Source organism: Cebidichthys violaceus, unplaced genomic scaffold, assembly GCF_023349555.1.
Source record: "Cebidichthys violaceus isolate CVI_PGR_0920_01 unplaced genomic scaffold, fCebVio1.0.p SCAF_4, whole genome shotgun sequence".
In the NCBI taxonomy this organism is placed as follows: Eukaryota; Metazoa; Chordata; class Actinopteri; order Perciformes; family Stichaeidae; genus Cebidichthys; species Cebidichthys violaceus.
This window is the reverse complement of record NW_027176594.1, coordinates 9,495,504-9,508,510: the sequence shown is the minus strand read 5'-3', so window position 1 is coordinate 9,508,510 and position 13,007 is coordinate 9,495,504.

The window sequence follows — 13,007 nt, the reverse complement described above, 5'->3', positions numbered from 1 at the left end:
TTGTTGTGTTTTTACTGTGTTGTACATCTGTGTTTCTTTTTCTATCCACTCTCAAAGGCAAACAGAATGAAAAGCTGCTAGCAGCAATGAATGTGGTGTCATAGTACCGTGCAGCTTTGTGATATTGTTATTGAGTACAGATATGTAACAGTTATCAAAACACAAATGAAATTGAAAAGGCTTTATTTTCTTTAAAAAAAACCTCAGGAGTCTGCCTTTCGTGTCTCATCTAATACAATTTTTCCACCAAACTGAGCGCATAGATGCAGGTTTTTTAAAACATGGGAAACCTAGCTAAAACTAGGCAATATTGAGTATGCCATGCAGCTGCCCCGTTGCTCTGGCTTCCTGGTGAACGTGAGTTCGGCGTCACCCGACGCACTGGTCAGCACCGGAAGCAGGGTTAGAAGGTAATATGTGACGGCGGTTACTTCTTTTTTTATATCCATTATTTATCCAGTATCTCAAACCATAGCTGGTGATTGTTGGAACAGTGGAAAGACTAACAAAGATGCTTTTGGTGAGTTTTATTCTGTTTCTGTTGAGTGTGCGAGGTAAAATGACTGTTGTCTAACTGGAGTCTGATGGCTTTGAGGAGAGCAAATTAATTGTACGTTAATAAATCATAATAATTGTCCAAATCTCTTTTGGTTTTATTTATTGTATATTCACCTCTAAATGCGTCACATTCATAGACTGTATCTAAGAAGTGAACATAGTGGTCGTGACGTTACCCATTGGTTTGTGGACAAAGCCTTGAGTTTGAAATTTTGTCCGTCGCCATCTTGTGTTTTTTGTAACCAGTGAATGGAAGTGACCGCATGCGGACTGCGGAGGAGTGATGTAGAGACGCCGTATAAATCACGTCGGTCACAAGGTAGCCCTGCCCTAAAGCATACTCTGCTTTATGGTCTATTTGACTCTAAATGGACCATAATTCCAAAAAGCCTGACAAAGTTGAGGCAGAAATGAGTCACTCAGATCAGTTGATGTACAGCAGGCAGTAGTTAACCACCAGTGTGTGTCTATGATGAACCAGGCATGGTTAAATGCCTAAACTTAGATTTCAGTCACAGACACACACGGGAAAGCTGCTGTGCTACATTTGTGTTTTGATTGAACTTTTAGAATATCTGGTTGAAGCAGAAGTAATTTAAGAAACTGATGCGCTGTTGTGCAGCACAAATGGTGAGAAGGTAGCGGTTTCTGAACTCTGCTTTTTCTGTTCCTTTCGCTCTCGTTCTTGCTTGAACTTCGTTACAACACACTGATTCAGGATGAGACAGTGAGGTAAGACTTTGCTCTCTCTCTCTAGCAGTGGCCTTTTCTCAGCTACATGCTACATCACACTGACTAGTCATTTAGGTTATGTCAACAAGGATTTTCATTCACTCAGAGTCTGATTCACATTAGATCATTTATGCAGAACGTTTCTCCATCTCCCTCTCTTTTATGGTTTCTCTGACTGCATTGAGGACAGCAGTGTGGGGGGGGGGGGGGGGGGGGGGGGGGGACTTGTTACAGGATGGTTGCTGGTTTGAATCCATGAATGAGTAAAACAAAAGTACAGGATCACACATGGTTTATTTCCCAATAAACAGAATTTCGAGGAGATTTGGACCACAGATTGTCTGATGAACTACAACATTTTCATCAAACAGACATTTCAATCTTCCTCAGGTCTCCAAACCAACAAATAAACATCTCCTTATATATCAGTAAGCAATAGGTGCATCAAGTCAGTATCAGAATTAGCCAAGTATGTGAAGACATGCAAGGAATTTGTGTTGCTTTCAATGTATTTACACAGAAAAAGACAATCAGCTAAATAAAGCAAGAACAACAAAGCTCAACAAGGTAAACATGAACATTTGACTACAGATGTCAATATATATGAAAAAAGTGTTTATATATATTTTTTAAAACAATACACTATGAATTTTGTAAACAGTAGGACAACGATGCAAAAATGTGCTTGAATAAATATGGCATCAATGTAACAGCTTGCTTTATAGGCATGAGGGGGGACAGTATTCAGAGTATACAGTATGCTTGCATTTACAGTATATTGAGAGTGATGATATTAACATGTTAAAATGGTGTATTTAAACTATGCAATGTTTTATATACAGTTACCGAGGATGTTTAGTGTTATTGCACAGGGATTGTTACTGACATTACGTGGCTGATGTTCAGGGTTCCTCAGAGCGATGCCTGTGGAAAGGAGCCGTTTTTGTGTCTGGTTGTGTTGTTTTGGTGTGTAGTGCTCTGTAGGACTAGTGGACAAGTTCAAACAGCTTGTGTCCAGGATGTGAAGGGTCTGCAGTCATGTTTCTTGCCCGTCTCCTGACTCTGGAGGTGTATAAACCCTGGATAGAGGGAAGGCTTTCTGCAATCAAAGAGTCATTAAAAACATCATAAAAGTTGTTGACAAATGGTCATAGTATAGTATGTCATAAAATGTCATGATAGTATAGTCCGTCATAAAAGAATCATACAGTATCATAGTAAATCCATGATACAGTATGTCATAAAAAGGCAAAATATATTAAGCCATAAAATACTATAATGATGTTATGCCATAGTATGATACTATGAAAATATTAAAAGTACAAAGAGTCATACAATGAAAATATCATAGTATAGTATGCCATAAAAATGTCAGTCTAATATTCAATGAAATTATAGTATGCCTTTACAATGTCATTACAAAAATCATAAAAATATCATTGTGTATTTTGCCATAAAAAAATCTTGATGAATTATTTTATAAAAAAGTACTATGTCAAAAGATTGTGTATCGTGCTATAAAATAGTCAAAATATAGTCAGAGTTTACTATGCAATAAGGGTCATAAAAACGTAGTAAAAAAGCATAGAATGTTCAAAAAGAATTTCAAAGTATAGTTTGCCAAGTCATTAAAAAACCTATCCCATTAAAGCCAAAAATTTGTAGTACAGTATGTCGTGAAAAAGTCATAGTATAGTATGCCATAAAAAACATTATGAATATATCATAGTATAGTAAATGGTAAATGTACTTTTCTAGTCTTCTGACCACTCAAAGCACTTTAACACTAAATGTCATCATTCACCCATTTTCACCCATTCATACACTGATGGCAGGGGGATCAAACCGCCAATCCTCGGATTGAAGGATGACCCACTCTACTACTGAGCCACAGTCGCCCCTAGAATCAGAATCAGATTTGTTTATTGCCAAGGTACTGTATGTTGCACATACAAGGAATTTGACATGACAGGTGGTGCATAACATTCAACAATCAACACAGTGCAAAAAGTAGAAACATATTCAAATTTACAGTAAAATATAAAATAAGGTAAAATATAAAATAAAGTGCACAAAAGAACAGATAACAAGACTATAAACACACTGATGGCAGGGGCTAAGTGACACCTGCCTATCGCATTCACACATGTGGCACAGCTACGGGAGCAATTTTGGGGTTAAGTGTCTTGCTCAAGGACACATGTGACTAGCGGAGCCGGGGATTGAACCGCCGATCCTCTGAATGAGGGACTACCCTGCTCTCCACTTAGTCGCCTACAGTGGCTAGGGGAGTGACCGGTAGGAGATTGTCCTGGGGATGACACAGTCAGTGAGGGTCCCGGGCTTTGTTGATGAGCCCAACTGAAGACGGGGAAAAAACTGTTCATGTGGCGTGAGGTCTTGGTCCTGATGGACCGCAGCCTCCTGCCAGATGGAAGGGGCACAAACAGTTTGTGTCCAGGGTGAGTAGTAAAAACAAACTAGAAAATTTCGCAAGAAATTTTGACAGTGTGGCTTCTACTGCCCGAAGACGTCGCAATATATACATAAACGCTGATGTTACCGGCAGTATCGTTGAGGTTCGATTGAGATAATGCTTCTCTCTTTTCTGCATTTTAGATTCATACTCTTGAAAAAGTTAAACCAAGTTAAAGCTGACGCTTTTATTTGGAAAACTTACCGGATGCTCTATCCCTTATCGGTGTCTGACTTCCTGCCTGGGTCGATCTGCTCTGTGTTAATTGACGCAATAAACCCGAGCCTTGGGCTCTCGCGCACCCTTCATTGAGGCAGAGTAGTGTTTGCCTCCCCTTAATGTCAGATCAGCAACACTAAATATGTTCTACACAGACGTGAAATACAGTACCTATTATATGGAAAGAAAGGACATATAATAAAAGTGTCTACAAATATTACAGTGTGTGCAGGAATGAGACGGCAAAAGGCACGCGCTCAACCCAGTTAGTGAGGGATTCACAGTCTGAGGTGAGGAACAGCTGGTCACTGCCTCACCTCACTGTCTCCTCTCTGTTTGAACAGGACATGCACTAATTCAGAGATTTTGATTATAAAAATGTTTGGAATAATACAGAAATTACATTTATAGCGCAGATCAGTAGAGAAATATTAATATTTATTTTATTTTAGCATTATTTGTTTTTTACATTTCATCATCACACCCTGACCGCACGTCCCTGTGTAGAGCTCTGGGTGAACACAGATGGCTACAGTTTGTACTTCCTGATTCAACAACAACAGGACGTCAGTGATGACAGGAGGAACATCGCGCCAACCGCGTCGCTTCAAACGCGTCGCTCCAAACGCCCCAAACGCGTGGCCCCAAACGCGTCGCCCCAAACGCCCCAAACGCCCCAAACGCGTCGCCCCAAACGCCCCAAAAGCGTCGCCCCAAACGCGTCGTCCCAAACGCGCCGCTCCAAACGTGTCGCTTCAAACGCCCCAAACGCGTCGCTCCAATCGCCCCAAACGCGTCGCCCCAAACGCGCCGCGCAAAATTTGCGTCACTGCAGTCTCATCACGTCTGTGCAAAGACTTTGTATGTAATCTCATCACGCGAATAATTCGCCCTGCGTTCGGTGTGAACACAGCTGGCAGCCTCGTGGGGAGGGGAGGGGGGAGCTGCGCTCATGTGATTGCTTGAAAATGAGGCTGACATCTGATTGGCTACAGATAGGTCCATGTTAAAAAAAACGTATTTGTGAATCCGGCCAGGCAGGGGAATCTCAAAAAACCCACCAACAAATGTGAAGAGATCCACAAAGAAATACACACAAATCCACAAACAAATAGAAAACATCCACACACAAATACATACAAATGCAGAAATATATTTGTTCTGCGTGCATTTGTGAGTCACATTTATTTGTAAATCCTTCTGTGTAGAGACAGACAGACAGACAGAGAGAGAGAGAGCGCGTGCGTACGCGTGTCACTGGTTGCCATGGTGACGACGCAGGGCCTGGAGAGTCTGTGAGTCTGTTTGTTTATAAACATCAGTAATTAGCTGAATTAAGAACACCTGTGAGCTTGGCAGACTTTTCATGAGAAAACACTGGAAAACACCTGTCAAACAAATGCACTTTATACCAAAACCATGGGTCCAATCAATAAAATAAGTGCACCGTGAGAGAGATAAGACTCTGCCGAACGCCCTGGTATGTTTTTTATGTTTAGAGTGTTATAAATGTGAGCGCCAGCGCAAGTTACAAAACTGGTACCGTCTGCTTTCTTTGACAAATTTCTTTTCTGATTTAACATGGGGTCTAATGGGGCAGTCGGTTGGAATTCATGTCGCTCCACGGCTGTTTGAGCCAAATGTGTAAGTCCGTTGGATTCCATAGACACTTTGTTGCGACCAGCACAAGATTTCCAAGCTTTTTGGCCAAAAATGGTGTATAAAGAGTAAAAATTGTCTCAATAACGTCCATCAATTTGTCTACGTTTTAAACTTTGAATCATGTTTCTACGTTAAAATATGGCTGGTCAATATGGGTCCAAAGTTAAGTGTTTTTTTTGCTTTCTTCACGCCGAAATCCCATTCAAGTCAATGGGCCGATTTTTCATCGTAGATCGCGATTTTCGGGAAAACCGCTGGACGAATTTCTTATAAAAGTCATAGCTCACGATTCCCGATCAAGCCGCACGTGTTGAATTACTTTTTGAGCAGGTGTTGGCAACGCTGTGGGGCAAGTTTCGCGGCAAACTCTGATGTGGAAGATGGAGAATAAGAATAATAATCCGCAGGATTACAGTCAGTGTGCTTTGGCACAGGCAGTATTACTGCCTTGTGCCACAAAGCCACACTGAACTAGAAAATGCATTTCCTGCTGAAAATGCGTTGGAATGCTGAAAGCTGAAATGAATTGCAAAAACATTGCTGAAAATACAGAAATGAGACTACCTGTCTGAAAAATGTTGAAGCCCGAAAGCATTTAAACTGCACTGCTGAAAACCCTTCTAGTTGAAACGTCTAACTATGGCGTCTGTAGCTGAAAGTATGAGAAAGAAGAAGGCTTTGAAAATTGAAGAAGTTTAACAGGATTTGAAGATTTTCTCCATAGATATCTTATTCAAAACAAATTGCAAAAAGCTTAATAATTCAAAAATGTAAAGATTATAAATATGAAAAGTCATATCACTCTCTCCTGAAAGAGCTGAACATTTTGATATTCGAATGGTTTCTGTGGCTTAAAAGATGTCAGCAGTAGTGATATTTGTAGAAGTTGTAGTAGAAGTATTGTTTGAAGTAGAAGTATTAGTAGCATTAGAGATATTTATAGTAGTAGTAGAAGTTGTAGTTGTAATAGAAGTATTATTAGTCGTAGAAGTATTAGTAATTCAAAGAAGTAGTAGAAGTACTCGTAGTAATAGCTGTAGCAGTGGTTGTTGTATTTAATATAACAGTAGTAGTAGTAGAAGAAGTAGTAGTATTAGTAATAGTAATGGCAGTATTTGAAGTAGCAGTAATAGCAGTAGTAGAAATACTAGTAGCATTCATACTAATAGCTGTAGTAGTATTAGTACTGGTAGTAGTATGAATAGCAGCAGTAGTAGTAGTAGTAGTAGTAGTAGTAGCAGTCGTAGTATAAGTAATAGTAGTACTGGTCGTATTAGCAGTAGTGGTAGTAATAATAGCAGTAGTAGTAATGGTAATAGTTGCAACAGCAAAAGTTGTAAAAAGTTGTAGTAGAAGTAGTATTAGTAGCAGTAGTAGTAATACTAGAAATATTTGCAGCAGTTGTAGTAGTTGTCGTAGTATTAGTAAGAACATTAATTATTTCAACAAAAAAGCCTCATTTTGAGCTTAATGTTTAAATACAGTTAATCCATGGGGCTTTTATTTTGAAAGGGTGGGGCTGGGTGGGTTAGACAGGAGGAGAGGAGACTGAATCATAATGTTAGATAAACACAAACAGGTTATTAAATGACAGGCTTCATCAAAAGCATTTCAGTTGGAATTCATTCGGTGGGGCTTGTACTTTAAAATGGTGTGTGTGTGTGTGTGTGTGTGTGTGTGTGTGTGTGTGTGTGTGTGTGAGTGTGTGGGGGGGTCCTCTAAAAGTCTCTAATACCTGAATGACTGTATAAGAGATCCACACGCAGAGAGAGAGAGACACACAGAGAGATAGAGTGACACACAGAGAGAGAGATACACACGCAGAGAGAGACACACAGAGAGATAGAGAGACACAGAGAGAGAGAGAGATACACACACAGAGAGAGAGAGACACACAGAGAGATAGAGAGAGAGGCTTGTGTCTGTGAGTCTGTGTGTTTATAAACATCAGTAATTAGCTCAAGCACGAACACCTGTGAGCCTGCCGCCTTTTCATGAGAAAAAAACTGGAAAACACCTGTCAAACAAAACCCAAAAAACACCATAACCATAGCCCCTATTGCTCCAAAATGAATACTCGAGAGGGAGGATGACTTGAAGAACAGATCATGCGAAAATTGTGTCTGTAGTGTAAAAAAAAGTGGCTTCAATGGCGATTTAGAAATGGGGTACAGTTGTCTGTGCAAGACTTTTTTGAAGTACGTTTTAACATTGGGGTCTATGGAGGAGAAAGTTGGTTTTCCTCTCAAGTAAAGGCTTTTGTGCCAAATATGTAAATCTGTGAAATTCCATAGTCATATGTCTACGACAAGGACAAGATTAGCTACGTTTCCATCCAAAAATGATGCATGTAGAGTGAAAATTGAGGAGTCAGTCGCAAAAGACAAATATTTTTTTCACAGAAATCTCAGGCTTCTCTTCACTCTAGCGATGACATCACGCACTCTAAGCTGCGCAATACACACCCATTATAAAAGCAGAAAAGGACTGAAAAACACATAAAAGCAAAATTGCTACAGCTCAAAAAGTATAAAAGATATCAAAATGATTATAACATACAATCATTGATCAGGGTTTTCTCAACATTTGAAAGTTTAAATGGTGTCTGTAGCTGAAAGTATGAGGAAGTAGAATGATCTGAAAGTTGAACAAGTTTAAGAGGATTTGAAAAGTTTCTCCATAGACATCCCATTCAAAAAAAAATTGCAAAATGCTTAATAATTAAAAAAGTTGAAAGATTAGAAACATAAAAAGACATAACACCCCTCTCCTGAAAAAGCTGAACATTTTCATATTTGAACGGTTTCTGTAGCTTAAGAAATGTGGACGTTATTAAGTGCCAAAATACGTACGGAAGAAATAGTTGAAGAATAAAGATTCGAAGAACAATACTTGGAATGCTGAATCAGCATTCCAACAATTAAAAAACAGCAATGTAATACAAATGCCATAGTATAGACATGTAAAAACAGCACACAAAAAACAGCAGATAAAACCTTAAACAACAATAAATATAATAAAATGCGAACAACAGTGTGATCTAGAGTTCCACAGTCTGAGGGCCCCAACAACAGCAAGACAGGCTGAAGCCTAAAAGTCTGAAGTGAAAGGACAAGACTCCCTTGTCCAGCCAACCAATCTTGAGATTCTTCAAGTTTTGTCCTAAAATGACAAATCTTAGTAGATACAAGTAAACTGTGGACTTCAGGAATAGCTCAGGTGCTGATACTTGATGACCTGAGCTGAAAGGATCAAAAACCAGCTCCGTTCCAGGAAGGCCCAGTGTGTTTCCACACTAAACTAAAGGAGCTTTGTAATGCAGATTGATGGCTTGTATCTGTATTGTGTAGAAGAATCAGTCATGCTGAAAGGTTGTGCAGAGGTTTCACTTTTGTGTGTTTTAGTTCTTGAGACAGAGTGGTATGACCAAGTAGCTCAGGTTGACAGAAGACTTTGTCACTCCTGCTCTGTTCTTCCCTCAGCAGTGCCTTGGCTAATAAAGCATGTGATTCGATTGCACCCACTCCCTGTGTTTGTGTAGTATCCGCCTCTCGCTCTTTGTTTAGTGGCCAAAATCAAAACGCAGCCCAGTCCAGCGATGCAGAAAGTGCTTAATGTGTCTCATCAGACTGTGGTTTTCAACAGGAGGTCTGAATCTCAAGCTGGTGGCGGCTTATTTCATTAGAAATATTTTACTGCCTCGTTGCACAAAATGAGCATATTAAATTGGTGGGGTTTCCCAAGAGTCAATGCCCGATTTCAGGCTTTCGGCACACTCCACACCCCGAGGCATTTCAACACATGCCCAAACTCTCAACCACCCCCACTGTGAACTTTTGTTCAGTGATCTATGCAAGCATGAAGGAGCAAACAGTCACCAAACCAGGTGTTGGGCCAAATTGCTTGTTTCCTGGAAACAATGAGTCTCTGGAATGTTCATGCCAGGGAACAAATATCAAAATAATGAACAATTTGTGTCATTTTCCAATCCCTTGACTTTCAAATAGTTAAAAACAACCTTTTTAAAATAAGCCAAAAACACTTGATCCTATATATTTTCCTGCTGTTGAGCAGAGATTACATTGTTGGTGACGCTATTATCTAAAACCACCAGCTTCCACTACTCTTACAACTAATCCAGGTTTGTAAACTAGTCTATATTATTCTGGATGAAAAGTTTGAGAAAACAAAGTTTGTCATAACAGGCCAATTACACGGCACCCGAAACATTAATATTCATTGTACTCATGTGTGAAGGAGACATAAGAACCATACAATGCACGGTAGCCAATGGTAGCCACATGTCTATAAGTTCCTGCTGTAGCCTGCATATATGTTGTAAAACATTTTCAAAAAAGCCAATCTGTTTTTCAGATCAAGTTGAAAACAAACACACCCCATGAGCAGTAAGCACACACAGACCACAGGAAGTGTTGTCAAGGTCTGTATTCACGTGCAGAGTAATGATTCCAATATATTGGTGAACACTTGCAACGGAAAGGAGCAGCAAATCAATCCGACAATGAAATGCTCTGTTGGATGCATTTACTGAGGAAGTTCTTCTTCGATGCATAATAGTCATTAGGAAAAACAATGAAATATCTGTGACCATATAATGTTTCTATGAATATCTTGCTTGCAAAATGTAAAAAAAATTGCTTTATTGCTGCGCCATCCGACAAGCCGCTGGGTTGGTCAAACACATGCATGAAAGCAAACATTGCTGGTAGATTACCATTTCTTCTTAACCCCTTAAACCAGGGGTGTCAAACTCATTTTCACCCCGGGCCACATCAGCATCATGGTTGCCCTCAAATGGCCGGTTGTATCTGTAAGACTGTATAAATGTAACTACTCCATGACATATTGTTAAATAACTGTCACTGCATTTGATTGTTTATTCAAGTGTAACAATATTGTACATGCAGTTATATAAATGTAAAAAATCTCAGCACATTTCTGTTAAAACATAAATCCTTTTAATTTAGGGTCAAGAAACCCACATTACTAGATCAAACTTTTAAAGAAAATAACAAAGAAATATCAAACAAGTTATTACATTAACTTTGTTCAAAGCTATTTTGTCACCTCTCTGCATCACTAATGTCCCTCCCCGTCGTCGTCCCAGTCATGCAGCTAAATCCAAGAGCTCCTCACTGACGGTCAAGTCTGCCTTCAGCCTCTTATAAACATTGATAGATGTACGATGTATCCGTGTTGTCTGTGCTTTCATCAACAGCTAATGAAGAAGACAAGTAACTGCTTGTCTCTTCGGCTAGCTGTATTGTCAGATTGCCTGCTGGTTCCTGAACTCTGTCTACGATGGTGTTTCTTCACAAAGTGACATTTTTAAAAGTCTGTATCTGGTCGGAGCACACCTGCTCACATCATACTTTTAATAATAATTTTGACTTTCTATCTCATAATTTCGACATGGGGATATTTTCAGGCCTTGAGTTTGACACCTGTGCCTTAAACTAATAGATTCAAGTTTCTGAACAGTAGTAGTTATAATCCTTTAAACATCCACACCAAAAACTATTACATTACAGTCATTTAGCAGATGCTTTTATCCAAAGCGACTTACAATAAGTGCATTCAACATTGGTAATCAAAAGAACTAGTCACCAGAAGTCATAAGTACATCTCCTTTTCCAAACAAGCATCTAAGAGCATGAAGCAGAGCATAACTCAGAGCCAAAGTACAGTGCAGAAACAAAGAAAAACAGTAAGTGCAACAAAAAAAAAGTACTACGAATACAATAAGTGCAACAAGCTAGCATGAATACAATAAGTGCTGAGTGGAAGGCTCAGGGTAGCACTTCCTGAAGAGGTGGGTTTTCAGCCTGCGCCGAAAGATGGGCAGCGACTCTGTTGTCCTGACGTCAATGGGAAGTTCATTCCACCACTGTGGGGCCAGGACAGAAAACAGCCGTGACCGGGTCGATCGGCCGCAGGGACCTCTGAGTGACGGGGCAACCAATCGCCCCAAGGCAGCAGAGCAAAGTGGTCGGGCGGGGGGTGTAGGGCTTGACCATGGCATGGAGATAAGAAGGAGCTGTTCCTTTCACTGCCCTGTAGGCTAGCATCAGGGTCTTAAACTGGATGCGAGCTCTTACAGGTAGCCAGTGTAGAGAACGGAGAAAGGAAGTTGTGTGGGAGAACTTGGGGCGATTGAACACCAGGCGAGCTGCGGCTTTCTGGACAAGCTCCAGAGGTCTGATGGCCGACGCCGGGGCTCCGGCGAGTAGAGAGTTGCAGTAGTCCAGGCGGGAGATGACAAGAGCCTGGATGAGCACCTGCGCCGTCTCGTCAGTGAGGAAGGGGCGAATCCTCCTGATATTGTAGAGCAGGAATCTGCAGGAGCGTGTAACGGATGAAATGTTTGCTGAGAATGACAGTTGGTCATCCAGGGTCACACCCAGGTTCCTCGCAGTCCAAGTCGGCGTCACCACGGTATCATCAATGGTGATGGACAGGTACCGGTGCGGGCAACCCTTCACCGGGAGGAACAGTAGCTCGGTTTTGCCTAGGTTGAGTTTGAGGTGGTGTGTCGTCATCCACTTCGAGATGTCAGCCAAGCACGCAGCGATGCGTGTCTCCACTTGGGTGTCACCGGGGAGAAATGACAAGACCAGCTGGGTGTCGTCGGCATAACAATGGTAGGAGAAGTCATGCGAGCGAATAACAGAACCCAGAGATTTTGTGTAGAACGAGAAGAGAAGGGGGCCCAGGACTGAGCCTTGCGGAACCCCCGTAGTCAGCATGCGTGGTTCCGACACGGCCCCCCTCAAGGTCACCTGGTAGAATCGACCTGTAAGATAGGATGCAAACAGGGAGAGTGCAGAGCCTGAGACTGAGAAAAGGCTGTTCTGGTGGAGATAGGAAGACAGTTGGTTAAAGACAGCAAGTTCAAGTGTTTTGGATAGAAAGGGTAGAAGAGAAACCCGTCTGAAGTTCTTGACATCAGAGGGGTCGAGCGATGGTTTCTTCAGAAGGGGGGTGACTCTGGCAGTCTTGAAGGCTGTGGGAAAGCATCCTGAAACAAGAGATGTGTTGATGAGGTGGGTGAGGAAAGGAAGGAGTTCAGTCGCAATAGACTGAAGAAGAGAGGAAGGGATCGGGTCAAGGGAGCACGTGGTGGGGCGGTTAGATGTAACAAGGTTGAGGACCTCGTTAGGGGAGAGGGGAGCCAGATAGGGTAAGATGGGGCATGGAGATGGGAGGGAGAGCTGTGGGGGCAGGGCTGGACAGGGTGGAGAGGGAGGACAGGGAGGGGGGGCTGAGAGAAGGAGGATCTGATATTGTTTAACTTCTTGTCAAAGAAGTTGGCGAAATCATCAGGGAGAAGGGAGGAAGT